We start from the raw sequence: 13416 nt of genomic DNA on the forward strand, positions 1-13416 counted from the left end.
GTCGTGGTGAAGGTGTGACGTTAGCTTGGCGCTTGCGGTGTGTGTTGTGCTGACGTGAGCGAGCAGGAAGTGTATCCTTGTTATGTTACTGTTTTCCAGAGACTAGCAAACAAAGTGATTGCATATAATCCACTTTAGTGCCAAGCCTAGTTCTGACACTTGTTTACAAATTAAAAATCGGTAGAAGAGGTATTGCTAGAAAACTACTTAGAACCCCCAGACATTATATATATATATATATATATATATATATATATATATATATATATATATATATATATATATATATATATATATATATAATGTTTTTTCTTTTTGTAGCAGAGACCCTAGAGAATAAAATGGAGATTGTTTCAATACTTTATGTCACACCATATTTGCGCAGGTGTTTTACAAACACAATTATTTTGGAAAAAATAAAATTTTTGAATTAAAAAATAAGAAAACAGTAAAGTTAGACCAATTTTTTTTCTATTTTGTGAAAGATAATGTTACACCAAGTAAATTGATACCTAATGTCATGCTTTCAAATTGCCTGCGCTCGTGGAATGGCGACAAACATTGGTACTTTAAAATCTCCATAGGCAATGCTTTAACCACTTAAGGATCACCCGCCGCAGATTTACTGCGGCAGGCAGCCCCTCCTGCGCGAACCGACGTAACTGTACGTCGGCTGTGCACCTGCAGCTAGGGGGCGAGCGTGCGCCATTGGCGGCGTGCTCCCACTCCCACTTGGCAGCGGGGACTCCGATGCACAGGGTCGGCGGCTCCGCTTGCCGCAGGGCACCCATGATTGCTCCCCTCTGAGAGAGAAGAACGGTCAGCTGTTGTAAACACAGCTGGCCGTTCTTCTCTCTGGAATGATCACAGAGCGTCTGTGAGCCTTCTACATAGGATCACAGGTCTCTGGGTTCATTTCAAAAGCACAACCCGCATACATTTAGAATAATTCCCCTAGGCTCACATTTAACCCCTTGATCACCCACTATGTTAACCCCTTTCCTGCCAGTGTCATTATTACAGTAACAGTGCATATTTTTAGCACTTTTGGGGGGGGGGGGGAATGTTATATAGCAGAATGTGAAAAATATTGAAAAATCGCAGAGATGATCAAATGCCACCAAAAGAAAGCTCTATTTGTGGGAAAAAAGGGCATCAATTTTATTTAGGTACAGCGCCGCACGACCGCGCAAAGGTCCATTAAAATAACGCAGTGCCAAATCGGAAAAAATGGCCTGGTCATTAACCCCCCCTAGCGGTATTCCCGAGTGTGGCTCAGGGTTAACTTTCAGTACCAAAAGCGGTAACCCCGAGCCACACTCGATATTACCCCAGAATCATACTCCCCTTCCCTGCGATCCCCCGCCGTCCTCCCCGTCCTCCTCAAAGTCTCTCCCTGCTCTGTGCATGGCCGATTGCAGGGACTTGCCTTCCAGTTTCCTTCCCTGCCAGCGTTGCGGGATGGAACCGGCGGCAAATTCAAAAGTGTAACAACACTAAATGACATGATACAGAGCTGTGATCCTAACGGATTACACTGTATCATGCCATTTCACCACAGGATTGCACCTGGTGACTTTTCCGGTGCCCTCCCTGTGCTTTTCCAGTGCTTTGTGCCTGGAAAAGCGTTTTTTTTTTGCGCAAAAGCTCTTTTAGACGAACTGGAAAATGGCGACAGCGAAACAGAGTTACTTGAAGAACTGAGCGACAGCGATTCGGGGGAAAATTCATCATCAGGTACGGAAAGTGACGACAACGACGATTCTGATGTCTCTTTCTGGCACATAACTTGTGGAATTTGGGAAGTATATCAAATGATTCTTCAGAATTTCCAAGGGAGCAATGTGCCAGAAAGTAACTTCAAGTAACTCTGTTTCGCTGTCGCTGTTTTCCAGTTTGTTTAAAAGCGCTTTTGCGCAAAAAGAACGCTTATTGGACACCATGGTCGTTCTCTATTTTCCAGGCACAAAGAACAGGAAAAGTCTGTAGATCGCAAAAAGCAACAAAAAGGGAAAAACAAAAAGAAACAAATAATTATTAAACTAACGCATAAAAGCATATACAAAATAAGTCGTTTTCTGTGATGTTGTCCACATCAAGAGGGTCCATCATAGGGGACAGGCAGGTACCACTATCCTCTAAGGCAGGGGTCCTCAAACTTTTTAAACAGCGTGCCCCCTTTCAATGCAGAGTGACCACAGCGGGCCCCCTTTAATGCAGAGAGACCACAGCGTGCCCCCATCAATGCAGAGTGACCACAGCGTGCCCCCTTTCAATGCAGAGTGACCACAGCGTGCCCCCTTTCAATGCAGAGTGACCACAGCGTGCCCCCTTTCAATGCAGAGTGACCACAGCGTGCCCCCTTCAATGCAGAGTGACCACAGCGTGCCCCCTTTCAATGCAGAGTGACCACAGCGTGCCCCCTTTCAATGCAGAGAGACCACAGTGTGCCCCCTTTCAATGCAGAGAGACCAGCGTGCCCCCTTTTTCAATGCAGACTGACCAGCGTGCCCCCTTTTCAATGCAGAGTGACCAGCGTGCCCCCTTTCAATGCAGAGAGACCAGCGTGCCCCCTATCAATTCAGAGTCACCAGCGTGCCCCCTATCAATGCAGAGTGACCATCATGTCCCTTTTTCAATGCAGAGAGACCAGCGTGCCCCCTTTCAATGCAGAGAGACCACAGCATGCCCCCTTTCAATGCAGAGTGACCAGCGTGCCCCCTTTCAATGCAGAGAGACCAGCGTGCCCCCTTTCAATGCAGAGAGACCAGCGTGCCCCCTTTCAATGCAGATTGACCAGCGTGCCCCCTTTTCAATGCAGAGAGACCAGCGTGCCCCCTTTTCAATGCAGAGAGACCAGCGTGCCCCCTTTCAATGCAGAGAGACCAGCGTGCCCCCTTTCAATGCAGAGTGACCAGCGTGCCCCCTTTTCAATGCATAGAGACCAGCGTGCCCCCTTTTCAATGCAGAGAGACCAGCGTGCCCCCTTCAATGCAGAGAGACCAGCGTGCCCCCTTTTCAATGCATAGAGACCAGCGTGCCCCCTTCAATGCAGAGAGACCAGCGTTCCCCCTTTCAATGCAGAGAGACCAGCTTGCCCCCTTCAATGCAGAGAGACCAGCGTGCTCCTTTTCAATGCAGAGAGACCAGCGTGCCCCCTTTTCAATGCAGAGAGACCAGCATGCCCCAATTCAATGCATAGAGACCAGCGTGCCCCCTTCAATGCAGAGAGACCAGTGTTCCCCCATTCAATGCAGAGAGATCAGCGTACCCTGCCCCCTTCAATGCAGAGAGACCAGCGTGCCCCCATTCAATGCAGAGAGACCAGCGTGCCCCCATTCAATGCAGAGAGACCAGCGTGCCATGCCCCCTTCAATGCAGAGTGACCAGCGTGCCCCCATTCAATGCAGAGAGAGCAGCATGTCGTGCCCCCTTCAATACAGAGTGATCAGCGGGCCCCCATTCAATGCAGAGAAACCAGCGTGCCGTGCCACCTTCAATGCAGAGAGACCAGCGTGCCCCCATTCAATGCAGAGAGACCAGTGTGCCATGCCCCCTTCAATGCAGAAAGACCAGTCAGTGCACTTACCTGCAGCGGTGGCTTCTCCTCAGTCCCCCGCGTCTTCTCGAGTCCTCCCACCTCCTCCTCGGCCAATCAGGAAGCGGGATTCGGACCCGCTTCCTGATTGTCCAGGAGGAGGATCTGTGTGACAATAGCGAATTTTCATTTGCTATTTTCAAACAAATGGGTGGGCTAGGGCGCACTGCTCTGGGCCCCGGGTCCACCCTTTTCTGAAGCCTATTAGAGCCTCTGGCTCTAATTAGGTGATTCAGAAAAAAAAAAAAACAACATGAATGATACATCCCGGCCGGCGGGCCAGGTTCAGGACCCTGGCGGGCTGTAGTTTGAGGACCCCTGCTCTAAGGGGATTTGTAGATGCGGTCATCACAGGTACAAGTGATTTTTTGAGGGTGAGCCCAATACAACTCAACATGTTTCGCATTTGTGCTTCATCTGGAGCTTAAGTTCATCACTCTGTACTTTGCTTGTAAAAAATTAAAAGACAGGGGGTGAAACCAAAGGAGATGGGAACCGCATAAGATGACTGGGAATCATAGGATAATGATTCCTGTCAACTATTTGGTGATTCATATTAACCACTTCCCGCAAATGGCTTGCAGAAGTGGTTGTACCGGGATAATGCCTGCAGCTGCAGGCATCAACCCGGTTAGGTTTTTTAGAGTCTTTTAGATCCCCGATCCCTCCATAAAGAGTACCTGTTACTGCCTTTTACTGTCACAAGGGATGTTTACATTGCTTGTGACAGCAATGAAAGTGATCAGATTATTATTTTTTTTAACCACTTTACCACCGGAGGATTTTCCTGCTTTACGTCTGGGCCACTTTTTCAAACTTGGCACTGCGCGAATTTAACTGACAATTGCGCGGTCATGCAACGCCGTACCCAAACGAAATTTACGTCCTTTTTTTCCACAAACAGAGCTTTATTTTGGTGGTATTTAATCACCTCTGCGTTTTTTTTTTTGCGATATTAATAAAAAAAGAGCGAAAATTTGGTGAAAAAATTGACATTTTCTACTTTGACAGTTAAAAAATATCCAATATATTCAATTTTTGTCATATTTTTAGGCCAAAATGTATTTAGCTACATGTCTTTGACAAAAAAATTCTCAATGAGTGTATTTTTAACCGCTTTAAGACTGGAAGATTTTACCCCCTTCCTGACCAGGCTATATTTTGCGATTCTGCACTGCGTTCCTTTAATGGACAATTGCGCGGTCGTGCGACGCTGTACCCAAATTAAATTTATGTCTTTTTTTCCCCCCACAAATAGAGCTTTCTTTTGGTGGTATTTGATCACCTGTGCGATTTTTAATTTTTGAAAAAAAGAGCGACAATTTTGAAAAAAAAAAACAATATTTTTTACATTCTGATAGATAACATTCCCAAAAAAAATTTATAAATCAAATTTTTTTTTAACATTTTAGGCCAATTTGTTTTCTGCTACATATTTTTGGTTAAAAAAAAAAAAATCACAATAAGCGTATTTTGATTGGTTTGCGCAAAAGTTATTGCGTTTACTAACTACGGGAAAGATTTGTCATTTTCATTGTTTATTTTTTTTTTACTAGTAATGGCGGCGATCTGCGATTTTTTTTGCGGGACTGCGACATTGCGGCGGACAGATCGGACCCCTAACTGACATTTTTGACACTTTTGGGGGGACCAGTGACATTACTACAGTAATCAGTGCTATAAATATGCACTGTTACTGTAATAATGACACTGGCAGGGAAGGGGTTAACTTTATTGGTGATCAAGGGGTTAAATGTATGCCTCATGCTTACTAACGTGTGTGGGGGGAGTGGATTGTGTGACACAGGCACAGATCGCAGGTTCAGCTATGCTGAATCCTGTAATCTGTGACTGTCTGTCACATAGGAGATCCGCCCGCTTTGTTTTCCTCACTCGATCCCCGACGATCGGGGAGGAGCGGCGGTGATCACCGCCTCTCCTCCCTTCGCCCGACTCCCGCTGTGTATGAATACAGCGAGAGAGGGGAATGTCTGGTGACGTAGGTCTACGTCGCTAGACGATAACGAGCCACTGTGCCGCAGTAGAGGCACAGTGAGCAGTGCTAAAGTGGTTAAAAAACAATGTTAAATTAAAAAAATAAATAAAACGAAAAAAAATTTAAAGCGCCCCCGTGAGCTTGCGCACGAAAGAAAACGCATACATACGCCGGCAAATGAAAACATTCAAATCATACATGTGAGGTATCACCACGATCCCCAGAGTGAGAGCAATAATTCTGGAAAAAGACCTCCTCTGTAACTAAACTAATAACTATTAAAAGTGTTTAAAGCATCGCCTATAGACATTTTTAAGTACCGTAGTTTGTCCCCATTTCACGAGTGTGCGCAATTATAAACTGTAACATGTTAGGTATCTATTTACTCAACGTGACATCATCTTTCACAATTTACAAAAAATTGGGCTAACTTTACTGTTTAGTTTTTTTTTTTAATGCAATGAAATGTATTTTTTCCAAAAACATTGCGTTTAAAAGACGGCTGATTCAAAATCTTTGCTAAAAAAAGTATATAAAATGTTTGGGGGTTCTAAGTAATTTTCTAGGAAAAAATACTGATTTTAACTTGTAAACCACATGTGTCAGAAATAGGCTTGGTCCTTAAGTGGTTAAGGGGGATGGCAGGGGGGTGTCCTATCCCTACATACTTTTGCTAATAGGTGTCCCTTGTTCCCATCTCAAAAAGATGGGAAGTATGAATCATGCACCCATATTGGAAAAAAATGCATGTGCAAGAAAAAGCATGCATAAAAAACAAGCTTTGCAACTGTTATCAGGGTGTCAGTGGTGCAATGTATAGGCTCCTGCAAACTCTTCCCTAGGAGGTACAGACGGAGCTTCATTTATGGAGCCACGGCGCATTTACAGGAGTTTACAGGCATATGAGCTTTCAGGCAGAAAAAAAAAAACAAAGGGTTTGGGCATACCTCTTAACTTTTTTGCGATAGGAATGAGGGACACTTATTATCAAAAAAATGTAGGCATAGCCCCCACATATCCGGAAGTTGAGCTGCGTTCTCTTTTTTATTTTGAATACATGTTTCTCATCATTCTCAAATGTTCATTATGGCTATCTCCTTCTATTTGTTGCCGTTGAAGTCTTTCCCCTTATTGACACCATCAAGGCACTTAGACTTGTCAAACATACTTTTTTTTCAACTTGGAATAAGTTCACCAAACCACACCAAAGAACTTACGCTCCTGATTTGCCACGGTCTGTACACGCTCCTGCTTAACACACATGTCTCTTGGAAGATTTTTGACATCATAACATCCTTCTACCACCCCAATGTCCCTTAAACCGCTATCCATCAATGCCCAAGGCTTAAACCACCCGAGCAAGCTTTTCTTAATGTGGAAAGAAGCCACAAACTCTAAGGCTGATGATGTGATAGTCCAAGAAACCCACTTCAAGATTTCAGCTACTCCAAAATATGGTCACATAGACTTTCCTTTTATTTTTTCAGCTGCGTACACCTAAAAAAAAAAAGGGGTGTTCTCATAGCTATTAGGAACACTGTTGCTTTCCAGCTCCATTCATCCATCATAGATGAAAATGGTCGGTATGTAATTCTGGTATGCATGATCAACGATAAGGAATACACTATTGTAGGGGTGTATGCATCCAATTCCAGCCAGGGTAAATTTTTCCGCAAACTCTTTAAATGTATTGCTAAACATAAGCAAGGTAGCTAAATAGTATGTGGTGACATGAGTTTGGTGGTTGACCCTCAGCCAGATACCACTTCAAACAGGAAACCCAGTGCCTTTGTTTTGTCCAATATTTTGCAATATGAAGATGTTTATGATGTTTGGAAGTTCTTACTCCTACCAACCCAGCTCTAGCCCTACTCAATCTGGGCATCGAGGAATTTTCAGTCCCATATTGTGGCATTGTAGCAAACATCTTGCTGTCTGCCAGATTGATTATTACCAGGCACTGGAAACAGAACTTGGCCGCCAATCCGTCAGAAGTTGTCAATGTTACTCAAATTCACTTTCTCTATGAAAAGTTTATAGTCCTACAACAAAAATCCTTCCGAGCCTTTGACCTTGTGTGGAAACCGTGGAGCCCCTGGCATCTAACTTAAGTCATACAGTTAGTCAATTATCTTTCCTGTTGATTTAGTTTCCCAATGCCTTATACCTTTGTATGATACAAGAAATGTATGTTTGTTCTACTTAAATATACTGTTATTTCAACATGTTAGACCTTATGAATCATTATTACTGAAGCGGCTGCGTTGGCTACTATGTTTTTTACTTTTATTTGTATCCTTTAAAAGCTAATAAAAATGTATTGAAATAAAAAAAAAAAAAAATGTAGGCAAAGGACACACACCACTGCCACGCTTCGTTAAAGGAGAATTATACAAACAAAATTATTAGTTAAACCCGCAACAGCTTTCCTCTGCCACAAGTGCTTTTTTTTTAACTACTACTATTCCTTTATACTGGTTTTTAAAATTTACCAAAGCTAAATTTTAGAAACTGGGTGAATGGTTTAGCACTGGGAAACACTTTTTAAAAGAGAAATAGTGCACCAGCTGTGCCCACCCCCTCACCAGCGATCACTGGAGCGATGACTGAGAACTTGACAGGGGACAGCTGCAGCACCAGACCAATGCTGCAGCATGAAGGTGAGTATGTATGTTTATTTTTTTATATAGTTATATAGCCCATACATTTCCTTTAACACATTTACTCTGTTGCTTTAAAAATGCACTGTATAATGCAGGGCAATATATGTTTATTACTGGTATTTGTATAGTGCTGAGAATGTATGCAGCTCTTTATGCTCACATCAGTCCTTGACCTCAAAGAGCTTACAATCTAAGGTCCTTCCCTCACACATGTAGCACCCTCTAGTTAGTGTGCTAGAGAGAGAGATAGTATTTTTGTTAATGTAGGTAAATTGTCTGGCAGCCAAGCCTGTGTGTTTATCTGGGTTGGGGGTATGACTCAGGGAGGGCTGGTATGACACAGCAGCATCTCTGGTGACTCCCCCTGCTTGCTAGAAACTTCAGGAAGATTCCAGAAGCAATTGGGAGGAGTCTAGGAGGAGCTGTCTGGAGTGTTCTGAGGGCCCCGACCAATTCCAAACAGAGTGGTTGGCAGGGGGCAGGTGGACCTAAAATACTCTGGGCCAGCCCAGTGGGGGCAGTGTGTGAGTTTGGGTGGAAGATGGAGGAGGAGTGTTAGGCAGTTGGTGGCCCTTGAGGGAAGCCCCCTAGTCTGGGGGGGGGGTGACCTTGGGTTTGGGTGCAGAGGGAACCTTATCTACTGTGCATGAAGGTGTCCTGTCCAGAGGCACGAGAGAAAGTGGAAGCCAGGCAAATCTCCGTAAAGTAAGACAGTCAAGTTGGCTGGTGAGTGTCACCAACAAGAGGACTGAGAGGCATACCTGGGTGAGAGCGGTCTAGGATGCATGCAGAGTCAGTCTGAGAGGACTGTGGAGTCTTTTCTGGGAGGGATAGTGAAAAGGGCAGGTGGGCTGGCAGTGCCTGAAGAGATGGTACAGGGATCAGTAGCCACAGGAGGAGGACAGCTGGGCACTAGGACTTTCTTTGTTTGTGCTAGAGGTAGAAGGAGAAGAGTGTACACAGGCTGTATATAGTTGTGTCCCTGAAGAGTTTTCTACTACAATGATTAAGTTGGCATCCCATAATACCCTCAATCCTATCCAAGTTCAATACCCCTAATAAAATACAAAAACCAAAGCTGCAAGGACTGGTTCTTGACTACAGTGTGCTTGGAGAATTTGTGTGCCTGGCTGTGCAGGTTGGGAGCCCTTATTCACCAACAGCTCTTACTGGAGTAGCGCTACACATGCATAGATACACATATTAGAAAATACCTACAATCATGCATTTGGAGTGTGGGAGGAATATGCAATCATGGTAGGTGATATATTGCCCAAAATTCTACTTTAAGTTCCTTGCCTCCACTCCTGGAGAGATGCATCTGCCCACAGCTGACTTACAAATAAAGTCCCAAGCATACCCAACACAATTCCTGGTATGATCACCAGCATAGTACAGTGAGTCATCATTGGCAGCTATCCCAAAAACAAGCTATGTTGCTTAGGAATGAGAGTAATGTCACCCTGGCACAGCATAGAGCACAGCAGTCACCGGCTGCATATACAAGAAATATCTCCTAAATGGTGCACATTTAGGAGATATTTACAGTAGCTATAGGTAAGCCTTATTATAGGCTTACCTATAGGTACAAACAATCGATGGAAGTTTACTTCCACTTTAACACTGTGGAGTATAACTAATAGTGGATAACAATATGGGATATAAGCTGACCTATGACCCTTGTCTTTCAGAGAACCAAAAGTTTTTCCTGCATGTCAAAGTTAACATCCAACCAGGACACTTACCTGAATTAAGTGATCCAGTGTCCCCTACAGCGTAGGGAATATTGCAATTGAAAGTGTCCCTTACAGGTCACCATCTACCTCCCTTCTATGTAAGGGCTTTGGTCAATCCTGAATGTTGCAGATAATGGTACAAACTAGCCCCCTGCACAGTGCTCCAATCAACAATGAACAGCAATGTTGATTGGAGCACTGTGCAGGGGCATTGGACTGTTGGCGAATTGGATTATTGTACTCTGTGTTGAGTGAAGTCTCAGATCTCTAGTGTGCTCTAGGTACAATCAATTGTAATGAAAGGCAGCGGAATTACCAGTATTAAAAATTGTTAGATATAACCTTTTGGGGCTAAACAAAGTACAGGCAGACAGTCTGTTGTTTCACTGAACGCTGCTGCTTCTTTCGGAGCAGGAACTATTCTCTTTATTACTCTTTTGAGGCATAGACAAAACATGAACTCACAAATGTAACACTGCCATCTAGTGGTCATACAATGTAATAGGCACACAGCAATGACATACAGTGGTTGTTGCTGATTAAATACAAAGCTTGTATGCTAACAAAAATACACAGCCTTTACTTTTAACCAGACTAACTGAATCACAGTAAATACTGAGTTGCAAGCAGCTGAAATTGACTTGGCATCAGCCTTTTTAAACCTTAAAAAGGAGGGAAGGGGCTTACTGAGAGCCAGGTATGCGTCATGTACATGTGCTGAAAAGGGACACGAGGATAGAAGGAGAGAGCAGAAAAAACAAAATGGTTAAGCTGCTACTCAGTCCCTATCCAGTCTCAAACAGGGGACAGGCCTGCAGTAGAGACAAGTCTGGTTATTAGCCTGGCTGTTCTGCTTAGAAGAATTGTATACATTTCGGGGTGGGATTTAAAGATATACACTTACTTTGGCAGGTTAAACTGCTTCCATATATGTATTTCTACTATTTATCTGTTTGCCTGAAGTTCAGCCGTTCCTCAGTACCATGTAGTTTGGTGCGATCTGAAAATTACAATACTTGCATTCTGGTATATTTGGCAGCCCATTGAAATGAACAGACTGTCAAAACCAAAACGAGGAGGACCACATGGGAACAGGCATTCGAACTTGCATGGTCCAGTGTGAACTGGCCCTCAGACAGTTGTCATTGAAACAGGTGTTCCAATTCGAAGATATCCCCTCACTTCTTGTTCTGGGGACATTTTGGATTTTTCTCCCTTTCTGTTGTGGTAACCTTGTCCCCGAACACACAGGACCCTAAAAACTGGTACCACACAGTTTAACGTTTAGCCCTGTCTAGACCATAGACTTTGATAAGCTGTTTGCAGCTGTCCCTCCCAGAGCCACTAAAAAATATCGGGAGGGACGCACTGCAGTTGAATTGCCCTATGTGCAAGGGGCATAAGTGGTATATTTATAAAGCAGTAAATGTGACTTTCACTAAACAAATCACTGGTTGTGTATTAATCACTGTCATTTACAACAAATGCATCTGTAAGATTTGCTTCTTTCTGCATCTAAAATGCCTGTGCCAGAGTCCTGGCTGTTGTCACAATCTCAGTGATTTCTCTGTATCTGGCTTTACATTTTTTTCAATAAAAATTATTAAAAGTAAGCTTCGCTTGTTTGGTGAATACCACATTTACTGCCTAAAGCCTAATTTTAGTTATTTTTATTTTTTTTAAATCAGCACAGGGGATGGTACAATACATTCAATGGAAAGTTTCCATTGTGCTGCTGGCTGATCTCTTATGCACAATTCAAAGTCCTCTGCTCCCAATTCACCCACCCCCCGCAGCCTGGTGCTGTGGCGATTGATGCAGCTGTTGGACATATCACAGGCACTCATCAAGAGTGACGATTGTGTACGCCCTTTCCGTCCCTCTTCCATTCATAGAAGTTGTACTATAGCTTTAATCAATGATAAGCACTCCATGAATGGCGAATGGAAGGTTGAATGAAAGGTCCACCTCTTCCATTAATAGATCATTTTTCATTGATGAAAGCTCTAGTACAGCCTCTATGAATGGGGGGTGAAAAGGGCAAAGATAGGGGTTGATTTACTAAAACTGGAGAGTGCAAAATCTGGTGCAGCTCTGCATATAACCCATGGCCTCTTGAGATGTGTGATTTGGGTATCCAAATCCAAGAAGTGTTGGTGCATGAAAGTAATTACCAGAAAAAAAGGTAAACAAAAAAATGAGTGGGTGGGATGAGATGGCAGAAGGTGGCCAGGGAGGGTGAAGGTCTGTATTGAGGACAACGAATACAAGTTCATTAAACCAACTGCAAACAAGATTATGCAGATGTGCTAAAGTGTGGCACAGTGAGGTTGATGTACTAAAACTGGAGAGTGCAAAATCTTGAGCAGCTCTACATGGCAACCAAGCAGCTTCTAACTTCAGCTTGTTCTATTAAACTTTGACCATCAAATTTAGAAGCTGATTGGTTTCTATGCACAGCTGCACCAGATTTTGCACTCTCCAGTTTTAGTAAATCAAACTTATTGTGCCTCAAGTGCGCACGAGGCCTTAAAGTGATTGTAAAGTCTAATTTTCTTTTTTTTTTTCAAACAACTAACATGTTATACTTACCTGCTCTGTTGCAGTGGATTTGCACAGAGCAGCCCAGATCCTCCTCTTCTCAGGTCCCTGTTTGCAGCTCTCTCCTTTCGAGTGCCTCCACAGCAAGCAGCTTGCTATGGGGGCACCCGGGCCGAGCTGCAGCTCCGTGTGTCCATTTAGACACAGAGCTGCCCTTTAACCCCTCCCCCTCTCTCTCCTTATTGGCTGACTGACTTTGATTGACAGCCTCGGGAGCCAATGGCGCCACTGCTGTGTCTCAGCCAATCAAGAGGGAGACTCGTGGACATCGCTGGACAGAGATCGGGTTCAGGTGAGTATTAGGGGTGCTGGTGAGGCTGCTAAACACAGGTTATTTTTCCTAATGCATAGAATGCATTAAGATAAATAAAACCTTCTGACTTTACAACTCCTTTAGGCCCCTTTTCACATGCAATTTTATTGCGCCTTTTGACTGGACAATGCCTATGGCTATGGACCTCAAAATGCACTCAAATCGGCCCAAAGTAGTGAAGGGACTACTTTGAAGTCGTTATGATTTGAAGTTGCACAGATATGAACGGTACTCATTAGAAATCATGAAGTAAGACTTGTCATGTGACTTTGCAGTCCCAAGTGGCAGGACAAGTCGCACAAGTTAGGGGCCTAAATCAGTGCTTTTTATTTCCCACTGCTTCTCAAAAATATGATATATGTACTGTGTGTAAGTTGCTGGGAAATCGCTCACATCACCTGAACCTTTAAAATTCATATTACTTCACCGTATGTGAAGCAAGTTTTCTGAAACACACAAACATAAGATAAAAACACATTTACTGTAAGATACTGCAGATAGCCGTTTAA

This window comes from Pelophylax lessonae (genome assembly GCF_965119305.1).
Source record: "Pelophylax lessonae genome assembly, chromosome: 2".
Lineage (NCBI taxonomy): Eukaryota > Metazoa > Chordata > Amphibia > Anura > Ranidae > Pelophylax > Pelophylax lessonae.